This window comes from Chiloscyllium plagiosum, chromosome 13 (assembly GCF_004010195.1).
Source record: "Chiloscyllium plagiosum isolate BGI_BamShark_2017 chromosome 13, ASM401019v2, whole genome shotgun sequence".
NCBI classification, from domain to species: domain Eukaryota; kingdom Metazoa; phylum Chordata; class Chondrichthyes; order Orectolobiformes; family Hemiscylliidae; genus Chiloscyllium; species Chiloscyllium plagiosum.
Window position 1 is genome coordinate 48,684,313 of NC_057722.1, and position 16,291 is coordinate 48,700,603.

General features: G+C 39.6%; 1 long non-coding RNA gene across 1 annotated transcript in view; it reads right to left on the reverse strand.

The window, feature by feature from the left end:
- LOC122555987 overlaps positions 1–16,291 on the reverse strand; it is a 41,522-nt gene that overhangs the window by 20,578 nt on the left and 4,653 nt on the right. The window contains exon 2 of the long non-coding RNA XR_006313412.1: positions 14,788–14,880. This is a non-coding gene — a long non-coding RNA (uncharacterized LOC122555987). The remainder of the gene's footprint in view (positions 1–14,787; positions 14,881–16,291) is intronic.

Below are 16,291 nucleotides of genomic sequence, written 5' to 3' on the forward strand. Positions count from 1 at the left end.
TATTCAATGAATACACCAAGCAGGAAAAAGTATCAGTGAGCTTGTCATGTTCATATATCGAAAACAGACAGAGAGGAAGGACAAAAATGTATTTACAGTAGTGAAATGATGAGAACAAGTGGAGAATGTGTTTCTCCTTTCCAAAACGAACAACCTCAAAGTACAGGGTATCATTTAAATAGAGATAAACTACAAAAAGCCCCAACACAAAGAGGATTAAGGGTATTACACATAAAACACAAAAGGCTAGCAAACAGGTGCAACAGGTATTCAGGAAGGCTAATGGAATGTTGGCTCTTATGTCAAGGAGTTTGTATATTAGAGTTCTGAAATCTTATTGTAACTGTACAAGGTGCTAGTGAGACAATATCTGAAGTACTGACAGCAGTTTTGGTTCACTTATTTAAGGGAAGATATTATTTCTTTGGAGGAAGTTCACTCGAATGATCCCGGTACAAAGAGATTGTCTGATGAGCAAACACTAAACAGTTGTGACTCTATTCATTGAAATTTATAAGAATAAGAGGTGACCTCATTGAAACATATATGATTCTTATGGGGCTTGACAAAATAAATGCCAGAGGGATGTTTCCCCTCATGGGAGAGTCTAGGACCATGGGGCATTGACTCAGAATAAAGGAGCGTCAATTTAAGACTGAGAGGGGTATTGTGATAACCCGTACAAGACCCATAGGGAATCACTAACTAATCTCCCTGTAGACCACGTTGAGTTTGAGTTCCCTTAATGGCAGGCAATGATCTGTCCAACTGGAACTCATTCCCTGAACCCTTTATAAAGTAGACCTTGCTGCCCCTCTTCCATGGTTATGTTTGTCCCTGGGTGTCATTGGAGAGGGAGCACAGTGTCCATCAATAGTCTTCATGCCTTTAGAGAGAGGTGAGAACTGTGGAGGAATACAGTGCTTTATTGCCCTCTCCCACTCTATTTGGCGATAATCCTTTCCTACTCTCCCAACATATCCCAATCACTTTTGATGTTATGCTTTGTCCATGTAAACATCTAATTAGCTTTGCATGTAAACGTCTAATTAGCTGCATTGTTGATTACTGGCATTGGTTAATAGTTAAATTTAAAAAAAGTCACAGTGATTTGGGAGGTGAGACAGCCATTTGGTTGTTATGATAGCACTTCCTGATATAGGAAAAATAAAGCAGACTCAGTAATGGGCTTTGCATAGGCAGAAGTGGGTACTGCAGATGCTGGAGATTAGAGTGGTGCTGGAAAAGCACAACAGGTCAGGCAGCACTGGAGGAGCTGGAAAATCGATGTTGTGGGCAAAAGCCCTTCATCCGGAATGGCTGATGGGAGCCTCAGGGGGTGGAGAGATAAATGGAAGGGGATGGGGCTAGGGCGAAGGTAGCTGAGAATTCGATAGGTGGATGGAGGTGGGGGGTGAAGATGATTGATCGGAGAGGAGGGTTGAGTGGATAGACGGGAGGGAAGATTGACAGGTGGGACAGGTCATGAGGACGGTGCTGAGTTGGAAGGTTGGAATTGGGGTAAGGTAGGGGAGGGGAAAGGAAGAAACTGGTGAAGTCCACATTGATACCATGTGGTTGAAAGGTCCTAAGGCAGAAGATGAGGCATTCTTCATCCAAGCGTGGATGGTGAGGGAGTGGCGGTGAAATGGTTTTGCATATAAATTTCTAATTGGCTGCACAGGTGGTTACTGGTGATGGGCCAGAGTTTAAAAACAAATGTCATGGTGATTTGGTGATGGAGATGTCGTTCAGTTGTACGTGTCAACACTTTCAGATATTAAAAAGAGAAAGCAGATCCTTGACAGTGCATCGTTCCATTGCATGGTTGTTAAATTACCTACATAATTGTTGTCAGAGACTGCTTTTTTGGCCCCACATGATTACATCCAAAATTCCCTGTCTTAACATCCTCCTCGCTGAATGTTGCCCATTGATTACACAATCTGTAAACTTGCTGGCATTTTTTTTCTCCCTATCTAACCCAATCTTCCCCCTTTCTTTCTTCAATTCATGTTGAACATGAACATGTTATCTCTCTGTATCACTTATGTAGCTACTCATTGCCTTTAATGCCCCCATCTTTTCCCTTAAATTTCTTTGATTACATCACAATCACATTCATTTCTCATTACCTCATTTAATTTGTCACTTTTGCTTCCTCTCCTTCCATTTGGACTTTCCCCCTCTATCTTGTATTCTCTTCCCTACTATTTTGGTATTTCTTCTCTCCATGGCAATTATTTCCTTTGCCTGTTTCTTCCACAGTCTAGTACCTAATGCATTGCACAATCTCAACCATTCTGCTTTGCATGTTTTCAACACCAATAATCCTAGATTGTTATTTCTACATACAAGAGATGGGAGTTTCACATTTCCAGGTAAATTAATACTATGCATGGCAATAAATGAGTTAAGTTAACTTGTACTAATAGATGATGGTAAAAATTCAAAAAAGTACATTAAAACATGCTGACTAAAGTTGTATTCTGTGTACGTAATTTAAACAGTAGATAAAATACAATATGGGCATCAATGGAATAAATGTACTGGCAAACCTTGACAGAATTAATTTGGAAAGCAACTTCTATATTATATTAACTTATTTGCAGATACATTTTTCATATTTCAGATTTAACTTGAAAACTATCAAGCACCTCTCAAGTTTCTGCAATATGGCTGAGTTCATAATTAATGGGTTACTGATTTTCTTTTGCTCCTCTGTAATCAACCTTGCTGCAGAATTTAGAAAAAGGCAACTGAAATCTGTTGCATAAAATTTATTCTATTTAATCTAACAAGTGCAACAAGACATATTTGCTTTATGAAAATTCTATTTCGGAAGGCAATATCAAATACAAAAAGTTAATTAATTATTTATAATGTTCAATTCACAACCCATCTGTAAAAACAAAACTCTGAATATATTAAATTACTAATTTACTAAATCTGAACATGGTCCAACGTTGAATTTAGTATTAAAAAGGTAGCAACAACAATTTATCCCATCATGTGATAAGACAGCTGTGAGAGTCTTATTGTAAATATATCTGTGGTAATTTGTATCCTATTCACTTGCTAAGGGTTGTACTAATAAATATGGTTCAACCACAAAATAGCTGCCAACTATTTTTGCTAATTACATTTAAGTAAAGTAGCACCCCTACTATTCTAATAGCTTACATTTGGATTGCTGACTATATAAGTCAAACTCTTGGCACACATTCCTGCCCAGATTAATCCAGTTTTACGCCACAGCGTGCTTGCAACTGCACTTGTCATTTCAAATGATGTGGAATAGAAAAAGCGCAACTATTTTTGAGAGACGTGCTAAGCCAATGAAGGAGAATGCCTTCAATTTAAAAAGTAAATAAGGTGCTTTCCATGTTCACATGTTCACCCATGTATATGGGTGACTCAATGAATTGAGCTAGTGTTTGTTTTTAACAAAAACTCTATTGGAGTGGCAGATCTGCATATTATTTTGAAAACCCCTATATAAAATTACTTCAGCATGCATTAATTTGCAATAATATTTCTAATTCACTGGGATATAGATGATGAATTAGATTTCAGTAACACTTAACAGATCCTCTGGTTAAATAACATGGAGTAAAATCAGACAGGAAACTCAAATGTTCCATCTATTAAGCTCAAAAAATATAGATGGGCTACATTTTTGATGCTGACTCTTCTTTCTGATAGTCCTCTACACACACTGCCTCGGTGATCCTCCATTCCCAGACATTGAAAAAGAAATCTTTAGTTTTTCCAAAGTTTTGAAAGTATGTTCAAGATATAAGTAAGAAGTTATTAACAAGTTAATTTGAACAGCAAAGCACTAGAAATACTTTCAATGCTCCTATACAGTGGTCATCTTTTAGTTGACCTCAAATGGCATGAATGAAAAAATGTACAGGATAAAAAGACACTGGGCTGAATTTGACCAATCAGTAGAATCTTATCTTCAGGAAGCCTATCATATGGTCCATGTTGGCCCGAGTGGAAAAATGTACTGTATTCATTTTGTCAGGTGGTTTCATAGTGGAGTCATCAACCATAGCTGGAGAAGATAGCCTTTATCTTCCAGTAAACAAACTAGTAAATAATCTGGCCCTGGATATGAAGCAGGAACATTACAGTCCTCAAGAATATAGGCATGGCTACTCTTGGGGTACTTGACACACACTTCTAGGATGTGGTACTAATGATCACAGATGACTTTTACATTTATGGAATTGAACCTTTTTCTGTTGAAGCAGTCAGCTGCATAATGATACTGAGCACTTAACACTGTGTATACAGTCTATAACAACTTCATTGGAGGAAGCCAGCTATGTTGCAAAGCCTATGCAGCAACACTGAAATGGTCATAGGGAAGTGAGGAGAAGCAAATTACATTAGTAACCGCCTTGATATATTTGTGGGTTTAAGATTGTGATATCCAGGAGGTCTCCAATAAAGTGCAAAGTGAGTGAGTCTTAAGAAACCAAGCTAAGAGCCAATAAAATGCATTCCATACAAGTACAGGAGATGGATGTGCCTCTTGTATGCAAAGTGGCTTGTCAGAAAGATTTAAGTCAGAGGTGATCCTGAGTGCCAAAATATTGAAGGTCCAAAGTGGTCTGTAAGTTTGACTGAGAGCAATTATGAGGATATAGTGAAGCTAGTGAGCTACTGAGACCATGGGCACCCTTGTATCCATACTTATAGCATGCTGAGTAAGTCAAACTCATCAGTAATTTAATAATGTCTGATCTGCTATTGTTCAGATTGAAGGACTGAACCTTGTACCCAACATCTATGCTTATTACATGTGTCAAACCTCCTCTACATTCTACTTCATGATTGTCGTATCATACAGTGAAATCACAATGAGTCAAATTTGGAGAACCCAAAACTCTGGTTGTGGTAAAGTTGTCAGCCATTCCCACTGGCAGAAATTGAAATTCAAAAGGCGGATGTACGTGATAAGTCAAATTTCCGATTGACAACTCAAGATCAGCTGAACTTGTGCACATTTGTCAGACGATGATCATACCAAGTAATTGATGTGGCAATAGGCCAAGGCAGGAGACAAAATCATGGACAAGCCATCATTAGACATGGAGATCCCTCTATGAAAAGCCTACACCTATGTGGTGAGAAAGTTAGAAGTGCTGTTGATTTGAGACAAAGTGCAGTGGAGTCAAAGAACCTTAGTCATGAAGAGTTCACCTGTGGCAATGGATGCTTGGAGAAATCCAACCAAGGAATGGGATTCTTTTCTATAGGATTAGCAATGAAGGTTCAACAATTACAGCAGTGATATCAGATGATCAGTTGTAAGATTGTCTCATCCCTACCCTGAAAATGGAACTCCACAGAGGTCAATATTAAGATCCTTGAATTTCTTGATATAGATTAATTATCTAGATTTTGGTGTGTAGTGATAATTTCAAAGTTGTAGAAGATACTAAACCTGGAAGAATTTTAAACTGTGAGGAGAATGTAGGGGCAGAACTCCCAAAAAGACATTGATAGCTTGGTGGTATGGGTAGATAGATGGCAGTTGAGATTCAATGCAGAGAGATGTGAGGCTATGCATTTTTGGTTTAGAAACATTGAATATAAAATAGGGTTGCAATTCTAAAGAGGGTGCAGAAGCAAAGGAACCTGGGTCTATCTATTCACAGATTAATGATGATGGCAGGACAAGTGGAGAGGGAGTCAATAAACATACAGTGTTCTCATCTTTATTAACAGGGGCAAAGAGTGCAAGAGCAAGACAGTGATGTTGAAATGAAGCCAGAAATTGTTGGAAAATCTCAACAGGTCTGGGTTCTGGGGACAGAAATGAGAGTTAACATTTCTGGTTCACTGATGATGAACTTGTGATGGTGAACTTGTACAAGACGTGTTTGATCTCAATTGAAGTATTGTGCATTGCTCCTCAGGGAGCCAAATCATAGGAAGAATATGAATTCATTGGAGAGAATACAGAAATGATCTACAAGAATGGCTCCAGGAATGTGAATCTAGTTATGAGAACAGATTGAAGAAGCTGGGGCTGCTCTCCTTGGAAAGAAATGGTTTTCAAAATCGTGAGCAGGCTGGATAGGGTAGGTAGGGAGAAGCTATTCCTGCGTGTAAACGAGAAAAGGACAAGAGAGCATACATTTAAAAGTAAAAGTGCAAATAAAGCAAGGGTGATGAGAATGTTTTTCACACAGCAAGTACCTAGGGTATGGAATGTACCGCCTGGAAATGTGGTGGAGGAAGGTTTTACAAAATAATGTAAGGTATAGATAGAGTTGTTGGCAGTTGTTTCTTCCCTAAGATGGGGAATTTTAAGACTAGGGGTCACATCTTTAAAAGGCGAGAGGAGAGAGAGATTCATAAAAGACATGGGGGCATTTTTTTTTTACAAAGGGTGGTTCACATGTGGAATAAACCTCCTGAGGAAGTGGTGGATGTGGGGACAATTACCCAAATGTCTTTTAAACATTGTAAGTACATTAATGGAAAGGTTTGGAGGAACATGAGCCAGGAGCAGGCAGGTGGGAGTAGTTTAGTTTGGGATTATGTTCGGCATGGACAGTTTGGACTGAAGAGTCTGTTTCCATGCTGCATGACTCGATGGTGTAGAGTTGGTGTGGTGACAGCAAGTGAGGGAAGCTGTTATAAGCAATAGTGAAAATGGTAGAGATGGGCCTTAGTGGGAGGTGAGCACTGAGGTATTGGAGAGGAGGTGGCATTTACATTAGTGGAATGGAAAAAGATATTTATCTTTTTTCTACAGTATAGCTCCTGAGACAGCTTTTTTCACAATATATTTTTATTGGAAAAATAGATTTTAAATATTACAGCAAGTACAAAACAATTTAAAACAGTACAAAAAAAACAAACCAAGTAAAAACACAAACCCCAACCCCCCTCATGTACAAATGAAAAAACATTATAGAAAAGTATAGAACAAAAAAAAACCAAAATGGCTATTTAACTAACTAACTAAATAAATAAATAACCAACCAGCAACAAACTAATAAATAGTAATGACTCAGCACAGCCAAACAAGACACTCATACATTCACAGTTCCTCCTTCCTGGATATTGGACTCATAAAACACAATTGTTACAGCTATATAAAAGTCCTTGTTAGTGTGGCAGATAAATCAGTGTCAAGGTATTCCAAAAAGGGCTGCAATGTCTCAAAAATTCTCAGTTTTGTGGTGTACCATTTTTGTGAGGAAATCCAGGGGAATATGCTCCATAACAATCTTCTACTAACCAGACAGTCTCGGGGAGGGGTTTCAGGTATCCAACCGAGCAAGATTTTCTTTCTTGCACAGAATATGAGAATAATGAAAAATGTTTCTTCTTATGTCTACAGGAAATACAGTGAGAAAGCCCAAAAAGGAGAGCAATAGGATCCTTCTTCACCCTTACACCTAAAATCCCCTCCATTGCACCTGCCACAGCATTCCAGTATGTTTGAAACCTACCACAAGACCAGAGACAATGGGTAAGAGTGCCCGTACAGACCTTGCACTTGGGACATGCTGAAGATACCCCTGGTTTAAAATTTTGACAACCAGTTTGGAGCCAAGTGGACCCTGTGGAGAATCTTCAACTGTAAAGCATCGGTCCTATTGCAAATTGATATCTTCCTTACATTCTCCCAAATATCATCTTATGCTTCTGAGGAGACTTCAACACCCAGCTCCCCCTGCTACATTCTGCAGAGTCGATCAAACTCATCTGAGGGGGCACTCTCCAATTGATGATATAAAGTACTGACAGAAAGAGTACTCTTAGCACTGAGCACCCTCCTCTCTGTCAGATTTGTAGCGATCAGTCAAAAGTGTGGTCATTTCTTGAATAAAATTCCTAACTTGAAAAAAAAGAGGTCTCTATTAGATAACTCATACTTCCATACTAACTGATCGAAGGACATCTTTATGTCTCCCTCAAATAAATCCCCATTGCAAAACACACCCCGAGCTGCCCAACATTTAAATCCTGAATCCATCATCCGCGGTTGAAAATCCGGTATATCCACTAAGGGTGTAAACAAAGGTGTTTTGCCTTCCCTCTGCTGAATTGCCCTCCTTGCTTTAACAGTATTGATAACTATTGGGTTATGGCAATATTCCCAAACTGTCCTTATTTTGTCCAAAAACAGCAAACTGTTAAGGGGGCAGCTTGCCTGGGAGGCTTCAATATCTAGCCATATTTAAAGAGGATCTCCACAACCCAATCACTCACGTAAGATAAAAGCAAGCTTAGTTGGTAATTTTTAATGTCTGGAAGGTCCATTCCCCCCAATCTGAGGCAGTTGCAGTTTAGCTAATTTAATGAGGGGCCGCTTACGATGTCAAATAAAGGAGTTGAACCAGCCCTTCAGCCTCCTGAATATTTGCTTATTGAAAATCAGGGGGAGCATCCATATAGGGTATAGCAAAAGAGAGAGAATATTCATTTTAATGAGTGCTCTCTGACCCAACCATGAGACTGGAAGTGCCTCCCATCTTTGAAGGTCTTGTTTAATTTTATCAAATAATTAAACCTGGCTTTGAAACAATTAAATTGGCTTTGAACAGCAGATCCAGAACTGGATAAATGAATATGCCCAAATACACAAAACCCCCCATGACCACCTAAATGGGAATCAATACTCACCCTCAAGACATAGCTCCTTTGTAAGACCACCCATAGGCATAGCTTCTGATTTTGCAAAAATTAATCTTGTACCCTGAAAAAGTGCCAATTGCAGGAATGCATTGTATCAGGTGAGGCACTGAAACCACTGGATTTGTCAAAAAAAAAAATTAGGACATTGTATACATACAACAAAATCTAATGTAATTTTGACTCCACTTCTGGAACTGATATATTGGGATCCGCATGAATGGCCACCGCCAATGGTTCAATCACCAATGTAAAAAGCAATGGTTAAAGGGGACAGCCCTACCAGCTGCCCCTAAAAATATTAAATTTGCTTGACTTACCCCGTTGATGATCGCCACATGAGGGCCACCGTAGAGAACCTTTACCCATCTTATGAAGACTTTGCCCAAACCAAACCATTCTAGAGTATAGAAAGTGTATGGCCTTTCAACTTGGTCAAATGAAATCTCTGCATCTAGAGAAATGACCAATGATTGTTGTTGATGTGCTTGAATTACATTAAGCAGCCTAACATTATTGGAGAATCTGTGACCCTTTATGAAGTCCGTCTGATCTTCTTTAATAATAGAAGGTAACACAGCATCCAGCCTTAACGCGAGAGTCTTAGAGAGGATTTTAAAGTCCACATTTAAGAGTGAGATTGCCCCGTGTGAAGCAGTCTTCAGGGTCCTTCCCTTTAAGTAAAATATTGGCCTCTCTCAGAGATGGTGTGAGATCATCAATACTGTATGAATCACTAAACGTATAGAGTATTGGGCCTGACAGTATACTTATTAATTTCTTATAGAATTCACTGGGAAGTCCGTCAGGACTGGGCGTCTTTCCACTCTGAAGCTGCCTCACAGCTTCCTGCACTTCTTGCTCTGATAACGGGGCATTAAGAAAGGACTCTTGTTCGGGAGTCACATCCGGGAGCTTCAGATCCTTAAAAAAAAATTCCATTTTGGCCTGCACCTCCTCACAATCCTCAAGTTGGTACAACTTAGAGTAAAATCTCTGGAATGCCACATTAATCTTTTTAGAATCACAAGTTAGGTTCCCAGACCCTTCCCTAATTGCTGGAATGGCTTTTTCTGATGAGATATGCTCAGTATTTGCCTGGCTTGTCACCATGCTCATATGATCTTTGCTTTGCAAAAGCCAGCTCCCTCTTTGCCATCTGCATGAGCACAGAATTCAATGCAAACCGCAGTGCTGTAATCCTCTGTAGTTTGATCAAAGGAGGACCTGCCATTGTATGCCTTCTCGGCGGCCTTTAACTGTGCTTCGAGGAGACGTTCCTGCTCACCCTTCTACCGCTTCCAGAACTGGCGGAACATGAAATAACTGACATGGTCTAATGTCATGGCCTCCATTGCTAGTCCTGGGGTTAGAGGAAGTCCCACATTGATACAACACCATCCCCCAGGGTATTTCCTTGCCCCTGACAACAAAACAGGTACTAATTTACCCAGTACCATGTACAAGGCAAACTATGCAGGGCAGCTTCAGGCTGACAGTACTTGTCTGGTAAACAATGGGCTTTTAAAGATGGTGTGGGCTCAAGGGACATATGAATTTTATGATTTTATAAAAATTCATTCGTAGAACATTGGTGGCGCTAGCTGGATAGTGATTTTATTGCCCTTCCCTAGTGGCCCTCGAGAATGTGATGGTAAGCTGCCTTCTTGAACCACTGCAGTCCACTTGCTGTAGGTTGACCCATAATAACTTTACCGGGAGAATTCAAGGATCTTGACCAAGTAACAGTGAAGGAATGCTGATATATTTCCAAGTCATGATGGTGAGTGTTTTGGAGAGGAATTTGCAGATGATAGTATTCCCATGTATTTGCTACCCTTGTCTTTCTAGGCTTTGGATACTTTGTCCAAATCTTTTCGCATTTGTGATGACTGTAGGAATAGTGAGGCTTGATTTCTAACTTCTATGCAGTGAGCAGTGACACATCCATGAATTTTTAATGTATCAGCACCCTCAGTAAAATTAAACTATTTAGTTTGTACCCAAGAAAAGTTCCTTGGGTCCAACTTAAGTTTTGTTGAGATCCTGCTGGATTCCCATCAGTGTTCAGCGAGGCTTTTCACTCCATGTCACTGAAAAATTATGGCTCTGGGGGAAACAGATGTTGCAGTAGCTTAAAGAAGCAACAGCCTCATTAACAAAACTATTTCTTGGCCTGATGAAGTAGCAAAAGCAATTATGTAGCATTTCTGCTCAATTTGTGCCTAAATAGACCTTTCTGTGAGTCATAGTTATTGCTGTTTCAGCAAGCTGGATTCCCTTCGGAAACAAGTGTTGTTATGTTCAGTATCACCAAGATATTAGTGACAGAAGTAGTGACATGTGGTACTGCTCCATCATCATCACCACCACATCTGCATATGACAAACCTAAAAATTTAAAATGAGAAAGGAGTTGATATTAATGAATCCCTGCCCCAATTACCTAGGCTGGCAAACTGGCTTCACCTGAAAACAATTATTTCCTTTAGTCTTCTCATGTCCAACGTATTACTAGTTTATACATTCAAGAAATAATCACAGGTTGCACTGAATACCATATGTTTCAAAGTGGACTGATATGAGTAGAAGGTCAAAAAATTAACAATTCAAGGTAGAAATCAAACCCAACACCAACCTGCCCAGATCTACTTTAATAGAGGGGAGATATAGGTGGATGCAGGCTATCTCACAGGAACTATCCCTATTGTCAAAACCTTTTGAAGAGGTTGCATACCTTTATTTTTACAGTGATTGTATTTTTAAAGAATTTTGGCTGGTATCCCACGACTTGGAGTGAATCCATCACGTGAGTGCATTTACCTATACCACCTGTGAGCTAGGAGTGTTACTCTAGGCTTATCAATATTTCCTATATATTCCCCAACTGTGTGCCAGCTAACCACTTTCCACAGTGACTAGACACTCTCAGAATTGTCTGTTCCCCTCCATTATCAAGTGCTCTTCCAACAATAAAGTGTTATTGCCAGGGCTACCTGTTCCACCACAGTCCCCATACTTCCATCTGTAGCCCCTCAACCATATTCTAATCTCTGACCACCAGCTGCCAATCTTGTGATGAGAACTTCACCCCCAAATCAGATCATAACCACTGACAGCCATCCCCCACCACTCAATTGGAACCCCTTCCCACAATTTCACGTACCTTTTCACTAGATTTTGATGGCATGATACCAGGTGTATAGTCCCAAAGACTGCTGTACATTTAACATAGTGCAGCATATCAAAAAGCATGCCCTTTCAGCTGTGTGCAAAGTGTACTGACTCAACCAGCCCATGTTTGCAAAACATGCAGAGTGTCCAACATTAGGTTTGATTCTGTAATAAAATAACATTAGTTGGTCATAGGATTGTTCCTGATTTTGGTGGTTCTCTGTGGTGAAGCTTCTTGGCAGTAAGCCTCCTCCATGTGGTTATTAGGCCCTTGTATGGAATTGTTCCATGACAGTAAGAAAACATTGATAAAAGTGAAAACAAAATCCTGATGAATGCCTAACATTTTATGGTTTTTCTCTCAGTGTTTAAAAGCGCTGGTTTAATTAGTTCCTAATTTAACAAAATGCGACTTCATTTCAGCAATATTTGGCCTGATTCTTCTTGGATTTAAACTAGTGCTCAATTTCAGGATCAGAGAGACTTGGCTTTGTATGTACACAAATCATTCCAAGTGGCAGGGCAGGTTGAGAAAGCAGTTAATAAGTTAAATAGAATTCATAGCTTTCTATACAGAGGTATGAAGGAAGTTGCTTCCTTGCAAAAAGCAGGGAAAGTTATGATGCACATTTATAGAACACTAGTTTGGCTTAACCAATTCTGGATACCACAATGTGGGAGTGCAATGAAGGCAGCAAAGAAGGTGCAGAAAAATGTAATAAAATGGTGCCAGGGATCAAATAATTGACTGGATAATGTTTTGGTAATTCTTACCCAGCAATAATATATTTTACTTAGTGTAAATCTAATAGTTTGACCCGTATCATCACCATCTGTTACTTGCTCACTGTGCATTAAACTAAACACACCCCCACGGTATGAAGCTGCCCACATTTCAGTTTAAATTGGTAATCTCATTGAGATATATAACAATGTTTGCCTGAAGAATGGAAGCAGCAAATTCTTGAACAATACATCACAGCAAGCAAAATGTCAAAGAACTTAAAGAAAACATTTAAAGTTGTCTGGAGCTAGCAAAATTTGTAGGAGCAAATTATTGCAGATGCTGGAATCTGTACTGAAAACAAAAGAATACTGACGATCACAGCAGGTCAGGCAACATTCATGGATAGAAAGCAAGCTAACATCGAGTCCAAATGACTCATATGGTTCTTATGCCTAAATGTTCACCTCCATGCACACCGACAATGTTTGACACAGAACATTACAGCACAGGCCCTTCGACCCTCTATGTCGTGCCTATCTGTGAAATTAATCTGATGCCCAACTAACCTACCATGTTCCATTATTATCCATATGTCCAATGCCCATTTAAATGCCATTAACGCAGCCAGTCTACTACTGTTGCAGGCAAGCCATTCCACACACCTGCTACTCTGAGTAAAGAGACTGTCCCTGACATCTGTCCTTAAATCTATCACCCCTCAATTTAAAGCGATGTCCCTTCATGTTGGCTTTCACCATCCAAGGAAAAAAGCTCTCACTGTTCTAACCCTCTGATTATCTTATACATCTCGATTCAGTCGCCTTTCAACCTTCTCTCCAACAAGAACAGCCTCAGTTCCGTCAGCCTTCGCTCATAAGACCTTCCCTCCATAAACAGACAACATCCCAGTAAATCTCCTCTGAACCCATTCCAAAGTTTCCACATCCTTCCTATAATGCGGTAACCAGAACTGTACACAATACTGCAGTTGAAGCATGACCTCGTGACTTCGAAACTCAATCCCCCTACCAATAAACGCCACCATACCAGATGCCTTCTTAACAACCCTATCAACCTGGGTGGCAACTTTCAGGGATTTATGCACCTGAACAGCAAGATCTCTCTGTTCATTCCCACTGCCAAGAATTTTACCATTAGCCCAGTACTCTGCATTCCTGTTCCTTCTTCCAAAGTGAACTACTTCCCACTTTTCCTCATTAAACTTCATTTGCCACTTCTCAGCCCAGCTCTGCATCTTAGTATGTCCCTCTGTAGCCCACAACATCCTTCGGTACTATCCACAATTCTGCTGACCATAGTGTCATCCGCAAATTTACTAATCCATCCTTCTACACCCACATCCAGAACATTTATCAAAATGACAAACAGCAGTGGCCCCAAAACAGATCTTTGCAGCACACCACTGGTAACTGAGCTCCAGGATGAACATTTCCAATCACCACCCTGTCTTCTTTCAGCTAGCCAATTTCTGATCTAAACCGCTAAATCACCTTCAATCCCAAGACTCCGTATTTTGTGCAATAGCCTACCATGTGGAACCTTATCAAAACACCTTACTGAAGTCTGTATACACATCAACCGCTTTACCTTCATCCACCTGTTTTGTCACCTTTTTGAAGAACTCAGTAAGGTTAGTTAGGCATGACCCACCCTTCACAAACCGCGTTGACTACCCCAATCAAATTATTCCTTTCCAGATGATTATAAATCCGATTTCTTGTAACTTTTTCCAACACCTTACCGACAACCAAAGTAAGGCTCGTTGGCCTATAATTACCAGGGTTGTCCCGACACCCCTTCTTAAACAAGGGAACATTTGCTATTCTCCAGTTTAAATGTTATGACATGACATGGGATTGGGAATTCCAAACCCCTCTGTGACACATTATGAATTTTAAATTCATTCACAACTAGAAATCATACAGAGTGAAGTATATTAGATGTATTAAATATTTCATTATGAAGTTTGTCAGAATGTTATTGTCGTTGGAATGATAGCTTTTGTGTTTCTGATGGTTCCATGTCTATTCTGACGTCATTACCACTGAAAAATATCTGTACTGTTATTTCTCAGAGTTGCACAAATACTCAAACAATTTAGAAACAAAATCATGTTTTTTTTAAAACCAGTGTATTATGTTTGGTAACTAAAATTTTAAAATACGCAAGTAATGAATATAATGAGCAGATTCTTACCACATTTTTGTTGTCTGGTTCCAATTTTATGTTTCTGTCTGACTCATTTGGGAATTATTCAATTCTTTCCACACTTCAATTTGAAAATTTGCTCTAATTGCATGTTAAATTAAAACAAAAATGAGGAGACAATTACTTAACATTTTAAGAAAACAATCAAAGTCTTTAAGTTACTAGTCAGGTAACTTGTTTCTACAGTACTATACTGCTGCTGTCTGTGACAATATAGTTTGTTTGCCGGATGTCACATTTCAGAAACTGTTTCCTGGAGAAACTCCAGATGTTGAAAACAGCACTGTTGTGGCATGTTAAAATAGTGGCAGCAGTTGCAATTGCATGCAATTGGAGCAATTAGAACTACTTCTCAACATTCCTTATACACAGGAATCCTGTGAACAAAGAAATGTCTGTTGTTACCATTCACAGGGTGGAATTTTCCAAGTGCCTGAATCATGTGGGAATGGTAAGTCAATCAATAAAATACAGTGACACCTGAGCAATAAGATTCTCATGCTGAGAAAAGAATGTCAATTTTTCCACCAAAGGCTCTAACAGCAAGGTGAGAATCTGGCGAGAGAGTGGTGAGCAGATTTGCATGCATTAACATCTTATTATTTAAAAATGCACCTCATTGACATGTAATTTGCTTTTACCCCCATGTGGCAGAAAAAAAAAGACAATGCCAATTGCCAATGCCAAGTCAGAATAGCTTCAGCTCATCGTTTCCTCCTCTGGTTGGGGAGTTCCTAAAGCCTCAAGCCATGCTTCTTGGGCAGTGACCACCTGCATCCTTTGCCCACAGAGGTTGCAATTGTACATACACCAACCTCACCACATCATATCACATCTCTGACTTAATTGAGAGTACAGTTCTCCATTTCAATTCTGCACTTTAGAGTGCACAACACTATGCATTGGTATGCTACTGCCAGGCTACTTTGAATGCAAGGATATGCAAGAGCTTTCCACTTTCTCTAATAACACTAATCACTTTGCACCAACTTAGATACTCTCAGCATTTCTTGCTTTGCCTTGCCTTTCAGTGCAGATACAAAGGCAGTTACTTTGTCAAGTTTGCTTGCAATGATTAGTCAAAGATGTGGACCTGTTACGAAGGTGTGGACCATTGGACCCAAAGGTATGACCCAATGTAACATCAATTTTACACCTAAAGAATGCATCAACAAGCTTATGTAGCTAACATGTTGACCATGCTTCAACAAAATGGCCATGTCTCAAAGATATAGGGACCAGTTCTTAGTCAGGTCAAAAGGGACTGTCAATAATCACGGTACTGGCACAGTAAGTCAAGTGGATCATGTGATGTGAGACCACGGGCTTAGACATTGTCAATTAGGTGCTTGGGCTGATTAGAGTCAAGGGCTCTGCATCAATACAGTTTGAGGAGTGGGCCACATTCAAATCTGCAAGTACAATTCATCCAGACTGGGGATTAACAGTACATTGGATGGAGAACACCACAGAAATCAGTAACGGGTGGGTG